The sequence below is a fragment of the Bidens hawaiensis genome, unplaced genomic scaffold, assembly GCF_021521415.1.
Source record: "Bidens hawaiensis isolate Kalapana, Puna unplaced genomic scaffold, B.hawaiensis_p1.1 tig00034984_1, whole genome shotgun sequence".
Classification (NCBI taxonomy): domain Eukaryota; kingdom Viridiplantae; phylum Streptophyta; class Magnoliopsida; order Asterales; family Asteraceae; genus Bidens; species Bidens hawaiensis.
The window spans coordinates 130277-137177 of NW_027496060.1; the positions used below are offsets into that span (position 1 = coordinate 130277).

Here is a 6901-nt window from a genome sequence, read left to right on the forward strand (position 1 = left end):
TATGACAAACTGTGTTTTAGTAAAACCTATTTCTATTTAAATGAATAGTATTTTTAGTGGCACGCAATTGTAACAAAATTCACATGATTTACAATATAATAAAAAAGTTTGATAAAATTGTGAATGTAAAAATTATAATATTATAACTTAAATAGCACAAATAAGTTTGTATCTCACCCCTCCAAACTTGTGTCGCTATTTATTATGATCCCATTCTTGTTTTAAGTAAATTCAACTAAACTAAAATGACTTGATGGCATTAAAATCACCAACATATGTCTCTATGTTTTTACTAGTAACTAAATATGTGATTAAAGCTCCTAGCCTTCAACAATTAAGATAAGTTATGTATCCAGTATGAATTTCGACACGCATTTGATTTTGCGTATGTTTAGGCTCGTATACTTTGAAACATTGAAGTACTGTATTCGAAACACTTGATTTGGTTTCTATATGCATTTGATATTGCATATGTTAAGACTTAAAGTTGTAATGTAATGGCATCTAAACAAAACGATTTAAAAAAAAATTTCAAAACAATTTATGTGGTAACAGATCCAAACAAGTTTCGGTGATTTTTAGAGAATACAAGACTACCGGCTCACATAATTAGAGGGCGGTATGAAAATATATATCGTTTAAGCGAAGTAATAAATTATAGAAGTGAGCAAAATTGAATCATAATAATAAACAAAGGCGAACCGTTAACCAAAAAAATAGTTGAAATTAACTATAAGTACTAAGCTGTAGGGGTGAACAAAAATCAAACTATGACCAAAAACTGAACGGTTAACCAATAAAATTATATGAAATTAATCATAACCAAACAAAACCGACAATATTCTCAAAAGGTAACGACCAAAGTTAACAATCCATCTACAGACCAAATAAAATCGCAAACCGGGTAAACTCCGGCTAGTCATGGCTTAGGACAAGTCAAGAGACACGTTTAATGCAATGGCATCATACATCATTAAATGTTTGTTCAAAGATAACTAAATTAGGCAAGCGGTGCATGTCAAAATAATATGTCATACCTCTTGAAATTTCATACAAACCAGGAAAAAAGACCACATCTTACGTCATTAAGCATCACCATTAACTAGTATACTAAAAATACTTCACTAACCAACCAATTATTCATTCATTACAACACAATTTCATGCACTAACTTACTAGCATTTACCAACTTACCCATTTTACCATATATCAATATTTACTTTAACATTTGCTCGCGTCTCATGACGACTAGCGGTTTAATGTCTGACGTAACGACTCGTGGATTCTTTGTCGTCACTAGCTCAGACGTAAACCCTTCCACGTATTACCTTAAGGATCTGGCGCAGTAACTTTACGATGAAGATTTATTTGGACGCTTCTTAAACACGTTAAAAATAAATATATAACTAAAATCTAGGGATGTGAATTTGAGACACTAACTGAAAACACAACAACGTGAAATTTGCTGGCTTGGTTCGATATAAACGGGTTCGAGTCAATTCCCAGGCTGACACGTTTAACCCATTTATTTTTTAATTTTATTTTTGTATGTAATAAATTAAAGTAGTTGGCCATGTAAAACCAACATATAAATTACAAACTTCTGGGTCCAATGAGTCGTGTTCGGGTCACCCATGAGCATTCATGTCGTGTTTGGATTCATATGACTAACGCAATTTTCTTATTTTTCATGTTCGGGTTCACGTTTACATAGTGCTGGACTTGCCAACCATCTAGCACTGCCCATTTAACACCCCCTACTCAAATTCAAAGATAAGTTAAAACTGTTGCATTTAAATAAAAAAATTATTAGAATGTTAGAAACAGTTGGCAATTGCATATTACTCTCGCCCAAATGGGTATAATAACAAGTGGAGTCTTCTCAAACCTCAACTCATGGGATTCACCCATTCACTTGTCGCCTCTCACATATAATAATAATAATAATAATAATAATAATAATAATAATAATAATAATAATAACTGAACTTTCACCTGATCAATGGGGCAATCCCCCTCTTCCCATTCCCCGTCTTCCTCCACCGCTCCTATCGACTATACTTCTTTCCTTCCAGATGATTATTAGCCATAATTTTCGACCGCCTTGATACCAGCGACCGCAAACGTTGCTCGCTGGTATCCAGAAGATGGCTGCTCGTCGAAGGCCAGAGCCGGTACCGTCTCACGCTCATCGCTCACTGGATAATCTCCCCCTACCTCTGTATAATGTTTTCACTGTTCAGTTCGGTGATGGATCTCTCTCTACGAGGCTCCCGTAACCACCGCAGCATAGAGGACTACGGGCTGACGCTAATATCCATCCATTGCCCGAGGCTCATGCGCCTCAAGCTCCATGGCTGCAATAACATTACCGAGTTAGTTATGGAGGCGTTAGCCCATTACTGCAAGCAGTTGAAGAAGTTCTCGTGTGGAGCTTGTGTGATTAGCATTCACGCAATCAACGCACTCCTCGACAACTGCAGTTCTCTTGAAGAACTATCAATTAAGAGATTGCGCCTCCACAGTATCAACAACGAGACGGCGCTGGAGCTTATCCGTCCTAGCGCCGCTGCTTCGTTGCTCAAATGCATACATCTTAACAGCATCTGCGGCTTCTTTTTCGAACCGTTAATTACTGGTTCGAAGAAACTGCAGTCGTTGAAACTGATTCATTGTATGGGTCAATGGGATAGTGTACTGGAATCAGTTGCCGTTCCTGGTAATAACATAACAGAGGTCCATTTGGAGAGACTTCTGGTGAGTGATATCGGTCTCTCAGCGTTATCTAATTGTCCGCATTTGCAAATTTTTCATATTGTTAAGAATCCTGATTGCACCGACGCTGGAGTGATCGCGGTCGTTGAAAGCTGTCATTACTTGAGAACGCTTCTTATCGACGGCTGGAAGATGAATAAAATCAGACATGATGCCTTAATGGCAATTGGTACGCACCTTGTGCACCTTAAGGAGCTGCTTTTGGTTGGCGTAAACCCTACCATGATAAGTTTACGTGAAATTGCAATGAATTGCAAGAAGTTGGAGCGATTAATGCTGTGTGGATGCGATACGGTTTATGATGATGAAGTTTTACGTATCGCGTTTTATTGTGTTGCATTAAAGACGCTCAGCATTAGATGTTGCCCTGTAACTGATTTTGGGATTGAGTCTTTTGCTTATGGCTGTCCTAATTTGGTGAAGATTAAGGTGAGGGATTGTAGATATGTTTCAAGTGGAACTGGGAATTGGTTACGTGCGAGGCGGGGATCGTTGGAGGTTTATTTGGATAATGAACCTGGAACCGTGGATGCAGCTGCAAACGAAAGTGGCGCACAAGAAGACGAGGTCGAGGTCCCTGCTATAACGAACCATGGTGTTAATGGACAACCTGAGCCGGTGGCTAGTAGCTCGAATCGACGGCCCTTTTTCAAGACACGGTTTGGGGTTTTTGGTCGCAGGGGTCTTGCGGCTTGCGCTTTCGGGAGGAGCTCAGGTGGCAACGGCAGTTCCAGTGGTGGCTCATGACTTTACATTTAGAGTTGATCAATTTTTATTTTTATTTTATTTATTTATTTTTTTGATTTATGATTTAATATCATAGAAACATTCAAACGATTTACAATGAAGTGGCAGGTAAGCGGGCAACAAGCTGCGCCGCAACCCCCTTTTGGATAGCAAACCCAATCCGACTAATATCATAGAAACATCAAAAGTTTTTTTTTTCCGTTTTTCAGTTTTATTATGTAATCTATAAGCGGTAATTTGGACACCACACAAATTACTTCGTATACCATAGTGGTAGTAAATGTTATTTATGAAGAATAATTTGAGGTCTACTCTTATCTCTTCCATTTTATTTAACTGAAAATCATACTATGTCCATTTTAGTTACCTCACGTATTTCATTCCAATATATATGATTTAAAGAATATGACTGTAAGTAATCATTTAATTAGTGGGAGAGGGGTGGTGGATGTGATGAACTTTCTTCCTTGGAGCCATTGGTTCGTTCAAATCGACCAACGAAATCGGTTCCCACTTCGCTTGATGTCTCGCAATCTCCCACGCTTCCAAGTGGGGAAAATCCCTACATTTGTAAGCTCAGACATATTCGGCCAAAGCGTTCTTTATGATAGTCGCCTCGCTCGCTCCGCTTTGTGGAGTTCGGGACTACAAAACATTTAGAAAAAATATATATATATCAAATTATAAAAATAAAGTAATAGATTATAAAATAAATAAACTAAAATAGTTACCTCTTGGACGTAACAAACATTAAACTTTGACATTTTTTATTCAAATCTCCCCACTTGCCAATCATTTGATCCTTGTTTCGTTCGGTTGCTCCAGGAAGTTTCGAGAAATGTTCTTTAATACTTTTCCAAAACGCTTCTTTTCTTTGTTGGTTTGAGTGTTTTTTTGATTCGGAGCAATGTAAATAAGCCTTGGTCAAGGCGACCTCCTCATCGGCCAACCAACGCCGAGCACCACTTTGATGCGGCACCTCATCCGCGGATTCATCTTCATCCAAAGTTTGCACTTCGTGACGAAAAGCACTTGCAAATTGATATATAACATCGTTATTGCCTAGGGGATCGACGAACATTTGAGACGGTTGAGAGGGCTGAGATGGTTGAGATCCAAACATTTGAAAAGCATTATTTGGGTAATTTTGGATAGAAAAAGGGGGAAAAGTTTGGTTTTGGGACGGTTGATAATAACGTTGTTGTTGGTTTTGGGACGGTTGAAAAGGTTGGGGATAATAAGGTTGTTGTTGGGAAGGTTGGTTTGTGTCGGGTTCGTCTTGTAAGCGAAATCTTGGGGATAACTCAGTCTTGTGGATAACTCAGTCTTCCAGCTATTATATCTAACAAACACAACACCATCCAAAAACAACTATTAGTAAACATATAATACTAAGAATCATTGATCCTTTACAATCTGGAACATATCATAAGGATAAGTGATCCACAGATTGATCAAGGATAGCGGATCCTCAGCATAAATTCTATGCCCTAACAATTGCCCCCAAAATGGCGGGTGTTTCTGCTTTACAGCTGGCATTTTGAAATTTGAAATCCCTGCAAAAAGATTAAACGATTAGACAGCTTCCAGGGGTAATTATTATCAAACCCTTGAAATTAATCAAAACCACCTATATATGTGATCCCTATAATCCATTTATAATCACATATCTCGGCCGTTCAGCAGGTATCCTTCTTTTCTCTCTTTACTCTTTTATTATTCTGATAAACATGTCTGTCGCTTCTTATTCCTCTTCTTCTCCATCTAAACACTCCGATCAGTCCTCTGACGGTTCCGAACTAACGGAGATGCAACCCCAATACCTTATCGCCAATCATTCTATGGAGATTTGTAAGCTCACTGACCCGGAGGTTGACGAATTTCGGTCACTATTTCCACCGGAAACTATTTTCCGACCGTACGATTCCACTATCCGATGTGATGTTTACTCTCGAACCTGGGTGTGTTTTCCGTCCTGCCCTTTTCTCATAGGATACAGGTATCCGTTTCCCACTTTCACATAGAGCTTCTTCGAATCTACCGGCATGTCGTATATTCAAGCTATGCCCATGGTTTGGAGAGTTCTGAGCACTATCGAAAAAATCATTGAGGAATTGAAGATTGATTTCGGCCTCCAGGAGCTGTCTTACCTTTATACCCTTACAACCCACGGTTCAAATCGGTTTTACTGAAGTGCAAACCTCGTCAACCCAACCCAATCTCAAAAGTAACCCTAAACGATTCCTTCTGGAGGAATCAATTTTTCTTTGTAGATCGGAACTCTATACCCGGTGGAACTGATTTACCTTTGACTTGGGTTAAGAAGGGTAGGATCCTGGATACTTAACAAAGGTACAATCCGTGATAAAAGACCTAACTCTGAATCTTTTTTTTTATTTGCAGTTGAGAACTTCGCTTCTTTGGCCAAGCTACCTGGAACATAAGAGAAAACGAAATAAATTCCTTGCCCTGGATACCAAGGTTCGGACTTTTCAAGCAAGATTTGTGGAAGCTTTATACGACATATCTTCAGACTCCAACATGTCAAGTAAGGTTAGTATAACAAATATAAATAAATAAAGTTAGATAGAATACTTATCTTGTTACTTGGCTTGTGCAGGTGCCCAGAATTCCCAGAAGTCCGCTAACAAGTTCTCCTCGGAAGATATTGACATCATGATTACTCCCCAAAGCATCAAGAATGAGGCTTTAAAGGCAGCAGGCACCTCCGATCCTAAGACCACGACTATCAGAGCCAAGCCTGAGACCCACTTCGACATGATCCTTACTGTAAACGTCATGTATCCTGACGTCTTGAATTTAAGGATCCAATCTCCTTCTAACTATCATTTAACTGTTGGCTAAAGGCTGTTAACGCTTGCAAGGACTACTACGAGAATATTGTGAATCAGATGAGAGAGAGCCTCTCGGGAATGGGAAGCACGGCAGTTGCAAAGGATAAGGCCATGGCTCAGCTCTCCAAGGATAAGAAGCGACTGGAGGATCAGCGATCCATAGCAGAAGCCCGACAACAGGACGAGGTCAAACAGGCTACAGAAGAGGCTAAGATGTGGGCTGCTAGAACAGTTTGTAGGCTAGGATCAAGATGGCGATAGAGGCTGGTTATCCTACCTTCGACAAGGCTGTTTGGGATGTTGAGAAGTGGAAAGCAAGTCTAGTGGCTCTAGGTGGTGAAGAGGATGTGGAGATGCCGTATGGGAATGAAGCTGGAACCAGTGGGGCCAAGGAAGCAGTGGAGACCGATGAAGGAGCAGGTGCAACAGAAGGTGAAGATGCTGCATGAATGGGCGATGACAGATAATGAAGACAAGGCCTGAGCCCATTTTTTTTATTTTTTTTTTTATCATGTTTCTGGATA

The 6901-nt window shown here is 39.5% G+C and overlaps 1 pseudogene; it reads left to right on the plus strand.

The window, feature by feature from the left end:
* Positions 1-2002: 2002 nt before the first annotated feature.
* LOC143586786 (F-box protein SKIP2 pseudogene) lies at positions 2003-3522 on the plus strand (annotated as a pseudogene).
* Positions 3523-6901: the final 3379 nt, after the last annotated feature.